At 40.8% G+C, this 13191-nt stretch overlaps 1 protein-coding gene across 1 annotated transcript in view; it reads right to left on the bottom strand.

Moving 5' to 3' along the window:
* LOC116272885 (probable phospholipid-transporting ATPase IM) overlaps positions 1-13191 on the bottom strand; it is an 88430-nt gene that overhangs the window by 30646 nt on the left and 44593 nt on the right. The gene's annotated exons all lie outside the window — the stretch shown is intronic.

Raw genomic sequence — 13191 nt, 5'->3', positions numbered from 1 at the left:
AACTCCAAGCCTATGAACTTTAGTGCCCACAACATTGACCACTGCATGAAACCACCTCTCTCAATCAGTGGTGTCATTTGGAAAGTTTCCTTGGCCTGGCATGGTGGCTCATACCTGTAATCTCAACACTTTGGGGGGTCGAGGCTAGTGGATCACTTGAGCTCAGGAGTTCAAGACCAGCCTTGGCAACATGGTGAAAACCTCTCTACCAAAAATACAAAAAATTGGCTGGTCGTAGTGGTGTGCACCTGTGGTCCTGGCTACTAGGGAGGCTGAGGCAGGAGAATCACTTGAATGTGGGAGGCAGAGCCTGCAGTGAGCCGAGATCACACCACTGCACTCTAGCCTGGGTGACAGAAGTGAAACCCTGTCTCCAAAAAAAAAAAATAAGTTTTCTTGAAGGCTTTTTCCCTCACCTTGTCTAACATAATTGAGAGCATACAATAAACACAATTTTATATGCTGTTTTTGGCATTTAAAACAGGGCTCCCCAACAGCCTTTAACAGTCCATAGCCTGTCACCACCTGCGGCACAACAGGTGAGCGGCAGGCAAGCCAGCCTGAGCTCCACCTCCTATCATATGAGCAGCTGCATAAGATTCTCATAGGAGCATGAACCCTATTGTGAACTGTGCATGCCAGTTCTATGCCTGATGATCTGAGGTGGAACAGTCTCATCCCAAAACCATCCCCCGTCTGTGGAAAATTGTCTTCCATGAAACCATCCCCTGGTACCAAAAAGATTGGGGACCACTGATTTAAAATAACAACATTAGCATTGACCTGGCTTAAAACCCTCTAACGGCTTTCCATTTTACTTGGAAAGAATCCAGACTCCCTATTCATCATGTCCTAAGAGCCCTTCCTGGTCCCCTGCCTGCCAGCCTCTTCAACTTCACCTCCCAACGTTCTCACCCTCCCTCACCTAGCTGAGGCTTCGCTGATGGGCTTTCTCCAACTTAATCGGCTCATTCCTGCCTCAGGACATTTGCATTGGCTGTGCCCTCTGCCTGGAACACTTTAATCCCAAGGTATTCATATGGAAGTTTCCTCTGAACACTTGGGTCACAGTTCCAGTGTCACCTCACCCTCTCAATGAGACCTTTTACATTACCAAGTTCTTTCTTAACAATTCTGATATTATCTTACTGATTTATTTCTTTATTATCTGTCTTCATCCCACTAGAATATAATCTCCATGAAAACAGAAATTTACTCACAACTACAATTTTAATGCCCAGAGCAGGATCTAGCCATTGGTAGATACTCTACAAATATTTGTTGACTATAGGTGCTCTATAAATACTTGTTGAATTAATTATTTTACAACTTTTTAGTAAATGCTACATATTTAACTTTCTACTAGGCATTTTCCCACAGATGCACCATAGATTCAAACTCAATATATCAAGACGAGAGCTCATCCTCATACTACCTTAACCAGTTGCCCCTCCTGGGTTTCCTATACCAGTATCTGATACCATCACATCCACCCCAGCATCCAAATCAGAAATCTGAGATTTCTCCCTCTCTCCAACACACCATATCAAATCACTCCCCAAATACCTGACGGCTTGTGTTCCTGCCCAAGCTATGCTTCACTTCTGGAACTTTCCTCCTGTTGTCCCCTCTGCTGGGATGCCCATCCTCTTACTTCTTATCTGCTTCAATATGTTTGATCCTGGAAGGGTCAGCATGGGATGCGGGGGTGAGGAGGTCTTCCAGGAAGACTTTCTGAGCCCTGGCCACTCCCTACCTCCGTGAGTGGCTTGCAGACCACTCATCGGTAGTTCCATGATGCCCCCATACCTCACTGCTTCTTAACTACTGACTTACAATTATTTATATGCTGGTTCCCAGCCCCGTCTCACAAGACTGCGAGCTACTTGAGAGCGGGTAATCTAACTGACCTATGGGGGCCAAGAACCAAACTCAGCACCTGCTCAATAAAAGGAAGCTGGTGTCTTAAGGGTAAAGGAGTCAGCAGACAGCTGTGTGGACTTGAGTAGGATACTGAATCTCTTTGAGTCTTGGTTTCCTCAGCTATATAATCAGGATTACAGGGAGGCTGTGAGTATTCGATGAAATGAGGTAAATGCCCCTACAGCACCTGAAAGACAGTGCTCAATAAGTGAGCACTATATGATGGAAGGAAGAAAGGAGGGAGGACAGGGGGAGCATGCAAGGATCCAAGCTTCAAGCGATGTGTTTAATGAGTAAATAAAAAGGTACATTTTCATGCTAATTATGTTTTTACAAAAATAGAAATCTTTATTGAGACAATTAACCATAGATATTTATTTCTATAATAAACTATGGTAGCCATGAGATCAGTATAACATCAGAACAAGATTTAAAGAAAAATTAGTACCTTGGTACAATTACTTTCTTCATGAATACTTAATTATATCAATCACTGTTCACTCTAATTATGGTTTTTATCTCAGGATCTACCAAAATGTGTTAACCTGAGTCCTTTACCTTAGAAACCAAATTTGCCAGTTATGGGCATTGGCTTAGCACAGTTTAGACTTCAGGGTCTTTCACAGAAATTAAGGCTACAAGCAATATTTTGTTTTTTTTTTTTTTTTTTTTTTGAGACGGAGTTTCGCTCTTTTGCCCAGGCTGGAGTGAAGTGGCATGATCTCAGCTCACTGCAACCTCCGCCCCCCGGGTTCAAGCAATTCTCCTGCCTCAGCCTCCCAAGTAGCTGGGATGACAGGCGCCTGCCACCATGCCTGGCTAATTTTTGTATTTTTAGTAGAGACGGGGTTTCACCATGTGGCCAGGCTGGTCTTGAACTCCTGACCTCAGGTGATCCACCTGCCTCGGCCTCCCAAAGTGCTGGGATTACAAGCATAAACCACTACTCCCGGTCAAGCAATGTTTCTTCTACAACAGGTTTCTGTTCAAGAATCCTTGCAAGAGATCTGCAGCTACTCAAATAGCTATTCTAGTAAATGCCCCCCTTCTTCTTGCGGTCCTTAAATCCCCTTGGAAAAATTTTAAGTCCCCCTTCCGGTGACTAGGACTAGCTGAGAGGGGCACACGAGCCCCGATCAACCTCCCTGTTTCTCCCCTTCCAAGCATGCTCAGACATTTTACCACCTCTTCTTCCTTCCCAACCCACCCAACACAGGTTGATCAGATGCCCTGAAGAGAGGGGAGGGTGGGAGTTGAGGGGTGAGGATTCTTTTCAGATTTCTAGGCTGACACTCTGATTTTGGGCGACTCAAATTGTTTCTATGAAAGGAGTCCCACAAAAAAATCTTTTCCCTAGGGCACCTGTACTCACAGGGGAAGCCACGCCACCTCTGCCTCCGAAATATTTGTTCCCTATCTCCAATATTCTGAACAAGAGAGAAAAGCCATGCTACTACAAGATGTCACAGGTCTGTTTAAAATCCTATAAGTGTCTCTTCACAGATCAGAAAAAAAAAAGAGGGAGGAGAGTTCATTTTTCCAACTTCACTGTTTTTCTATTTAAGGAAAGCTTCTCCTTGCTCCCTTCTTTATGGGAGCAATTTATCAGCCTTATCAACCATTTTATAAAGTTAAAAATACTCCAGCTACAAATTACAATCTAAAAACAGCTTGGAGAACACAAAACCTGTGATTTATAGAATGACACATTTAAATAAACCTTAATAAAGTTCTTAAACAGCTACAAAAGGCTTTCTGCTCTTTCTGCTCGACCACTGGCCGAGCTCCTTGTTCAAATAACAAGATGAACTTACTACCTCTTTGGAGATATGTATCCCCCTTTTCCTATGTGTTGCAGAGGAAACCTATCTAATGACCTTTTGGGGGCCTTAAAAAGCATTTGTCATTTAAAGAAAACACACTGTGGAATAAATACGAGGCGCTTAGCCTCAGCACATCTGTGATTGATTTGTGTAATTAGTAAAAACCAGCTCGCGGCATCCAGGAGGAGTGACCCAGGCCTGAACACTCGTCCAGTTCTGGACTTTCCCCAGAGCACATCTGGAAGGTGAGGGGGAGCAGAACTGCCATGCCAGGTGGAGATGGGCTCACAGGTAACCAAATCCATGAAGTCATCAAAGCCTTAAGATTAGTCGCACTCTTTCATGTCACTTTCCAAACTTTTTGTTGTTTTATTATACTGTTTGACAGAACTAAAGTTTTTCCAGCCTTGACAAGATAATTGCTTCCATATCACAGTAGAATTGAAGAAAAAAAAAAAAAACCATACACAGCCCTGTATCTCACTGACAATGATAAATTGTTATCAGATAATATCATCTCACAAGTACACAGTACCAGTAGTTGCATAGTTTTGAGCATGAATTTTCTAAATAGGACCTCAACCAATTTTTTTTTAAATTTAGCTGTATTCTTGGTGGGGGACAGTTCCTCTTTATGAAAAGTCCTGAGGGCATAGGGTGCTTTTAAAATAAGTTACAGGTATAAATAGTGACTCCAAACCCACAGTGAACTCCACAAAACTCATATGGGTTTCAATAATAGATTGGGATAAGGCATGTCCTTAAAAGGCACCCATGATTCAGTTTAGAGACTTAGTCTCCTTTATCCAAATGTCTCTGGTCCAGAAATCTGGCTGGAAATCTCATTAGAACAAATTTAATTTAATTTGTTTCTCAGTGGCAGTTGAGTTGGAGCATTTGCCAGCAGAAGGTGTCCTCAAGCTTCCAGATGATTCTACAAAACAGTTTGCCTAGGGACAGGCCCGCCCCTCCCACAGCACTAAGCTATGACACTCCGCACAAGACATGAAGTCTCTTTCAATAGAGGGCTCATTTCCTCCACATAGTCATATCGAACTGAGTGTTTCTGGACGTTTCTCCTTTAGATTCCAAATAAAGGAAACATTTGCTGATTAGGGGTTTAGGGAAGACAGTTTAAAAAAAAAAAAAAAAAGGATATAGCCATTAGCTTTTCCAAATTTATGACAACCCAAGAGGTCACTTATCATCAGGTAGAGTAGGCAGAGCACTGAAGTGCGAGCCAAAAGACTTGGTTCCGGTCCTAGCCTTGCCTACCGCTGATCCTCAGCTTCTGGGGGGATCGGGCTCCTCCTCTGTAAAACGAGGGACTGGACTCAGTATCTCTGAAATTCTCTGCCAGAGTAAAGATTCTAGGTTTCAACAAGATACATACTTTTTGTTCTTTGTTCCCACTTCTTCTCCCAGGAAATTCCACCCAATATAGGAAACAAAAGGGAGTCTGGTCTGTGGGTTCTTTTCACTGTACATTCCAAGCCAATCACAACATAAGCAGCGTACTGAAGTTAACCAGAGGAAAGTCCATAAACCAACTACAACCCAGCCTACATCACATGACCATCCATCACAGATGTCCTAAGTGCCACCATCCCACAGGCAGTGATGCTCCCACCCATCCGCTCTCTTGAAGCCTTGCACACCACAGCTGGATTTGCCTACACATCTGCCCCAGCCCACCTACCAGGATGGGGCACTGGCTGGAATCTACTGGAGCTCTCATCAGAGAATAATTGCCTGGATAAAATCCACCAGGCACCAAAGACAGACTGATGTAGTAAAGAAATAGCACATGTCACTTCATTAAATAATTAAACTGGTGTTTTAGAAAGTCAACATTGTGTCTTAAAAAACACAATCTGTTTACATTTGGTCAGATGTTTTCAGCTGAATAAAGGATTACTTCCAAACAATCTGCTGAGAGATACAGGGAAGAATATTTAGGTGCTTATGAATGATGCTGAGATTTGACAGGGTTGGCCCCAAGACATGGCTTATCCATAGTAAATTTATTCCAAAAGAAACTTTTGGTAGAGAAATAAGAGAAAGGAGATTAAGGGGTTATTCAACATTTGTTTCGCATTTATGAAAATAAAATCTTTCCCAGACTGTAGGTTCCTTGAGGGCAGGAACAACATCCCTTTGATTCACTCTATTGTTCCTTGCGGGGGGCATCAGTGGACCTGGTCCTAAACTGGCACCCAGTTTATTGTTGGTAAATGAACAAGCATTCAGACCATAGGTTCTGCATTGGAGAATATGTATGCAACTCTCACTGCTGTTGGGACTGGACAGAGAAAGTGACAGAAGATTGGGCCTACCCGGGAATGGCCTCTAAAGAGATGCCAGCTATTACCAACTCTGCCAGGCCTTGGAGTTGTTATTACTACTGGCTCCATTTCACTATGGAGCTTTCAATTCTGTTAAAGCAGTTTAGGAGAGGGGTGGCAGGGAGTGGGAAGACCTCAGACAGCTGACTTTCTTTAAAAGACTGGAAGTACGTGGCTATCTAAGGGGCTTTAAGGGCTAAGAAAGCCTCATCACCCGCCACATGGTGCTGGAGGCCAAAGCCACATGTTGGGTGATCTTAACGGGGAGTGAGAGAGTATGATGGTGAAATTGTCCCCCATTCAAAAATTCTCATTCTCTGTAGACTAATGTTCTTACAAATATGTTGTTTTCTTTTCACTTGCCTCATTTACAGCATATTGTCCTTAGAAAAACAGTACTAAAAAAAGCCAAAACATTTTTCAGTTAAACCTGTTGCTAATCAGGCCCTTCCAGGGAAAAACAGGGAATGGAAAAGAGACAATGATCCCTGCCCATCCCAATTCCAAATCCAAGTCACCTGCACAGCCAGTCTTCAGTACCGCTAACATGCCAGGGCACTCCCATGTGGGGTGAGGCTGGGGAACACCAGAGTTTCCATCTTTATAGTGGTAGAACACCTGCTCTAGAACAGGCTTCTTGCTGTAGACAACACTGCTAAGTAAGCTCCCCCTTCAATGCCATGCAGTTTTTGAAAGGTATTTCTGAATGAGTTGGTGTTAAATACAATTTTAGAAATTAGAATATTTTAGCTAATTACAGGTCAGTGGGAAAGTGTATGAGGGGAGGGATGTCCTCCTTTTACTCCATTGTCTCACATCCTTCTGCAGATCAGGTCCCAAATCCCTGAAGGGAGCTAGAATTTCAGGCCTTCAGATCTCCACTTAATTTTTAAAATATTCACACACTTGCTTGCAGACTAATTGCGCTTAAGTCATCCCAGATCCTCCTAAGTCATCCTAGATCCTCACACATTTCTCCTTTCCCCATGCTCTCATATTACCTTTAAATACAAGTTGTTTTTTGTTTTTTGTTTTGTTTTGTTTTTTCTGTTTTCGTTTTTTGTTTTTTTGAGATGGAGTCTTGCTCCATCACCCAGACTGGAGTGCAGTGGTGTGATCTTGGCTCACTGCAACCTCCACCTCCCAGGTTCAAGTGATTCTCCTGCCTCAGCCTCCTAAGTAGCTGGGATTACAGGCATGCTTCACCATGTCCGGCTATTTTTTGTATTTTTGGTAGAGACGAAGTTTCACTATGTTGGCTAGGCTGGTCTCAAACTCCTGACCTCAAGAGATCTGCCCACCTGGGCCTCCCAAAGTACTAGGATTGCAGGCGTGAGCCACTGCACCCAACTAAATACAATATTTCTATTAGACTTATTTATGCACTTCTTTATTTCCCAATGAGAAAACCAGTTCTAGGTGGGCAAGAGTTTGTCCTTTTCATTATTTTGTCTTTATAGCAAGCAAGACTTTCTATTAGCAAGTTGACAATGTCATGTGACTCACAGATGAGGAAGACAGAAATTATTAAATTAAAAACAACATCTTGGGCCAGGCACAGTAGCTCACGCCTGTAATCCCAGCATTTTGAGGGGCCGAGACGGGTGGATCACAAGGTCAGAAGATTGAGACTATCCTGGCCCACATGGTGAAACTCTGTCTCTACTTAAAAAATACAAAAATTAGTTGGGTGTGATGGCATGTGCCTGTAGTCCCAGCTACTCAGGAGGCTGAGGCAGGAGAATCGCTTGAACCCAGGAGGCGGAGGTTGCAGTGAGCCAAGATCGCACCACTGCACTCCAGGTTGGCAACAGAGCAAGACTCGTCTACAAAAAAAAAAAAAATCTTAAATGTCTAGAGACTCAGAATAGTCAAATAATTTATAATCTGTGTTTCAGAATGTCATTAAGAAAAACAACATGTTTGAAGAATGTAAATCAAGAAAACTTTCTCAAAGTGTGACAAGTTGTGTTTTTAATAAGAAAGCTATAAAAGAATATGATTTTAGTAGCATAAAAGTTGAGATATATTCACATATAAATATTTTTATAATATGAAAAAAAACTTTGAGAATAATGGAAAAGACTTTGCAGAAGTTTAAATGTAAACCCTTACTTTGGTATATAAAACAGGGGTATTTTGTCCCTTGGACTAGAGTTAATTATTAAAGTGGAAGGTTTTGTAAAAGGAGAAACATAAATAGCCTGTTCCTATGGGGACAATATTCTTGGCATCATTTTGCTCTTTGTACGTCTTATTGTTTTCAAAACACTAGAACTGGGATAAATAGCAAGGCAATGTCAAGTTTTGAAATTGTTGCTATAGAAGCATCTATTCCAGAATTTCCCAAAGTGAGTTCCATATGGCACCTGTTCTACAGGACATTATATGTGTTGCTTATAAAAAGCAGCATTCCAGCCAGGCACGGTGGCTCACGCTTGTAATCACAGCACTTTGGGAGGCCAAGACGGGCAGATTACAAAGTCATGAGATCGAGACCATCCTGGCTAACACAGTGAAACCTCGTCTCTACTAAAAAAAAAAAAAAAAAAAAAAAAAAAATTAGCCAGGCATGGTGGTGGGTGCCTGTAGTCCCAGCTAGTCCGGAGGCTGAGGCAGGAGAATGGCTTGAACCCGGGAGGCAGAGCTTGCAGTGAGACGAGATCACACCACTGCACTCCAGCCTGGGCGACAGAGTGAGACTCTGTCTCAAAAACAAAAACAAAAACACATACACACAAAAGAAAAAGCAGCATTCCATGCCAAATGAGTTTGGGTAATAATACCAAATCTTACTGACTCTAAAGCACGATTGATTGTTAGAAATACCATTATCAATGCCAAAATTCAACCAAATGGGGAATCTGACATTTCCATAAAGGTAGGGCAACAAAGAGCTACAACCTCAGTGTAAAAGAGAAATCTTCATGCAGAAAGGGACTGCAAGGAAACTAGCCTGTGTCAGCTTTGCACTAACTAAAGGGAGAGACAGAATCTCTCTTGAAAACATGGACCTCAAGCTGCTAATCACTAGAATCTGCAATCTGAATTCAAAAAATATATGGAAAGAGAAAGATCTCAGGCTGGCAGCAGTGCCCACAGGGAACTGGAAGAAGTCACACAAATGCTCTCTGGAAAACCTGACTTCAATCCAGATCAAAGGATATTGTAATATACTTTTGACTGTAAAGACATAGCCAAGTTTTAGAGATGTCAGATGTGAGAATACATATATATATGCATCCTGAAGTCAAATATAGTAGTGTTTCTTTACATTCAGACTTGTCAGAGCCTACAATTCACAGACTAATGTGAATTGTAAATTTTTAAGCCTGAAGAGAGAAGATGGGGAGGTGAGAGTGGGAAGAAATAGAATTTACTGGACAGTAGAACTCCCAAATATTATTTAGAAAATATTGAACAAAGAACTGATACAGACTAAGAGGTGAAAACAACCCAAATGTCCATAGATGCATACATAGATAAACAAAATGTAGTATATACATGCAATGTAACGCAATTCAGCCTTAAAAAGAAGAAAAATACTGGATGAACATGGATGAATCTTGAGGATATTATGCTAAATGCTAATGACAAAAGCATGTCACAAAAAGACAAATGCTATATTATTCCATTTATATGAGGTAATTAAAGTAGTAAAACTCATAGAAAAAGAAAGTCGAATGGTGGTTGCCAGGTACTAGGAGAAATGGAGAATTGTTATTCAGTGGACATAAAGTTTCAGCTTTGCAGAATGAAAAAATTTTAGAGATCTGTTGCACAACAATGTGTACCTACTTAGCACTACCGAACTCTACACTTAAAAATCGTTAAGTTGGTAAATTTTATGTTATGTGTTTTCTACCATAATTAAGCTAATATAGACCATGATTGTAAAACCTACTTCATATGGTTATTGTAACTATTGAGCTAATACAGGTAAAATATTTAGACAACGCCTGAAGCATAGTAAGTACTATTTAAATGTTAGCTATAATTATGACTTGTTTGTATCCCTACTTGTTAGTGTCAACAATATCATGATTCTACAAAGAAGCTGACCCCACAACATTGATGCCACTACATGGGTACTGTCACTGACTGGCTGTCCTCTCCAACAGGTGATAAGTAATTGCTACTTGTCACTCTCCTAGAAAGCCCATCTATTTCTCTGACAAGTATGGAAATAAAACCTTAAGCCTTCCACAACATGAATAGCTACTAAAATTTGTGAGATCACACTTCGCCATGCCCATCAAGAGCACACTTTTTAACATACCCAGGACATAAGGTCCGGGAGCCACCACGGCCTGACACATAGCAAAGGCTTAGTGAATATTTATTAAATGAGTGAAATCCTTAAATAGTGGGACCAAAGTATCCTTTCCAGTATAAGCTTAGGTCTCCGTTTGATAAGGTCATCATACAAATTACGGCAAAGTAGATAGCAGTCCAGGACTCCTATTCAGAGGCCAAATTATTTTTCTACGGTGATTCCTCCTCTGCCTAAAAAAATATATCCTGCCCTATTTAAATCAGCCAAGAACCAGCCAAAACACCTGGAAAATCCACTCTATGTCTTTCCTAGAATGAAAGGATGTATAAATAACTAAGAAATGTATCATCCGTAGCCCAATTAACTATTGTATCATATTAATATTAACACAACTGAGAAAAACAGCATTCTACATTCTGAAATCAGTTCCATAACCACATTTAGATCTTAAGACCCTGAGCCCCTTTGCCACATTGATGGTCAGGCTGCACACGTTTACACAGACCAGATCCAGAGCCTGCAGGGATGGCCCCTGGGGTGGGTAGAGTAAGTGGCAACTGTGTGAGTGACTGTAGGCATGTCGGAATGGCTCTCTTTGCTGCAACTGCCTCAAGCATGGGAAAGGGCTATAGAAACACCCAACAACATGAAATGACTAGAAGACCTTCTATATGGCAGGTAACATTCAAGATTTTATTATAGATGTATTGATGAGTTAGATGTACTTCTTTTCCTCAAGGAGCTAATGGTTAAGCTAGGTGAGTTCATAATAGACTAGCTAAATTGGGGAAAGAAATCCTGTACCCTGAACAGACATCTTTTGTCCACCTTGCCCTGTCTTACTGCAGGTAAAATATGCTTCAGCAACAGTGACCTGGCAGGAGGGCTGAAAGGATTTTAAATCCTCTGGAAAAATTCAACTGGGGGAGATCAGCTGTTTGCTTAACTGGCCCCTCTGCTTTTGAAAAGGTGAATAGGGTCTAATGTTGTTGACAAAACAAAAAGTCAGCAGATTGGACTTTACTCTGGTCTGTGTTCAAGGAAGCAGAACTTGGGATATTCTTCTAGGTTTTCTAGCCCAGTGGTTCTCAAGTACAGTTCTAGGGTCTAGAGCCCAGCGGGCAGTGCTTTAACCAGCCCTCCATGTGGTTCCCATGCACGTTAAAGCTTGAGAACCACTGGTCCAGCCCAATTCACCAGCTTAGGAAAGAACACAGATGGTCAACGGGGACTAACAATGGATTCAAAATGAAGATTGTGCAATTAACTAGAGCTTTCAGTGTAAAACAACAAAAGGGAAAGAAAGGGACACAGAAAAGAAACATGTTTGTTAAATCAAACATTTCAGAAACCTAATCACAGACAGGTGGTGTGCCTTACGGCTGGGTTCAACCATCAAGCTGCTCATGTCTTTGGGGCAATTATTATTCTCCCTTGCTCTTTTAAAATGCAAATACCGATGAAAGAATAAAAATTCTAGTTGCTTAACATCTGGCTCTGACCAATTTTATCAGAACCCAGAAAATAACCTAAATGTAGAAGTTAGAAGTCACTGAACATTAGTTTCAACTTCACAGTTTTAACAGACAACTTAGAGGAACAGTTGCCTATTCAAGCTTAGTGCGTCTGCACATACAAATCATTGACTACTCTTCTGTGTTCTAAGAGGTTTAAATGGGGTTTGTCCCTTCATAGTCTTGAGATTCTTCAGCCTTAAGCCTTTGGAATATGAAAACTAGATCTCTTAGAAACACCCGTTAGCAGATGGTCTTGCTTTGTTCTCATGTGGAAGGAAAATCAACAGACTAGGAAGCCACAGGCCACATTCCCATGCTTGTCTTTGTTGGACAAAGGAGGAATTATGAGCATGTAAATATCCCCAGCCCCATGCCTACTCTGAAGTAGCACTAAGATAAGTTCTAATTCTGAGTAGCTAAAATCAAGACTCTGCTTTACTTCAAATGTCAAGAGATTAACCAAAAAAAAAGGCAAAAATATCAACATAATCTACTCTTAGTTTGGGGCATGTTATCCTAAAAACAGAAAATTAGGAATGGGAACAGATGTGCCTCACTTTAAGAAATCTCAACTTCCCAGAAAAAGGGAAAAATATTGAAAATGTATTTTCATTGTAAAAAGGAATTCACTAATCTCCCTCAGTACATGTAAGAGAACAGAAGATGCCAAGATTTCATTTATATTCAGTCTTTTTGGAATAAAATGATTTTTTTAAAAATCACCTTCATGCATATCGTTGAATCCAGTGTCATTGATAAAACCCAAAGAAGGGAAGAACAACTGGATAAATCTCTGAGAGTTATGGTTACCATTTCATTCTCAAGGACAATCTTTTTCTTGTGTTGTTCAAAATGTCAATGCCATATCTACATTTAAGTTTTTGGTAAAACTTTTTTAAAATTTACAAGTATATTTAGATGATATAGACATTACATTTTACAGTTGATTCATTGGGTCAAAACTTTTCTGATATTGAAGATGTGTGGCTAAATAACTATCCTTTAAAATGTATAAGAAGTGATAAAAACAGAATCCTAATTTATAAATTTGCTAATTTTTCTTTCTTCCTACTAGTATTATCTATAGGATCAACTTTTAGCTGATGAATTGCTGTCTAAACAGCTTTGGTGTCAGACTACCAATTACTTCTCCCTAATATAAAACACATTTACCCTCAGCCCAGATACATTTAGTGTGTTAGATAAGAAACCATCTTCCCAGTAAAGATACCTCAAAATTTCTTATTAGTGATTCGCAGACTTCTGTTCTAAATTAAAACTCTACAAGCTTACCTGTCATACCAAAA

This window comes from Papio anubis, unplaced genomic scaffold, assembly GCF_008728515.1.
Source record: "Papio anubis isolate 15944 unplaced genomic scaffold, Panubis1.0 scaffold245, whole genome shotgun sequence".
Taxonomy (NCBI): Eukaryota; Metazoa; Chordata; class Mammalia; order Primates; family Cercopithecidae; genus Papio; species Papio anubis.
Note: the sequence above shows the minus strand (reverse complement) of the source record. Positions and strands in the feature narration are given on the sequence as shown.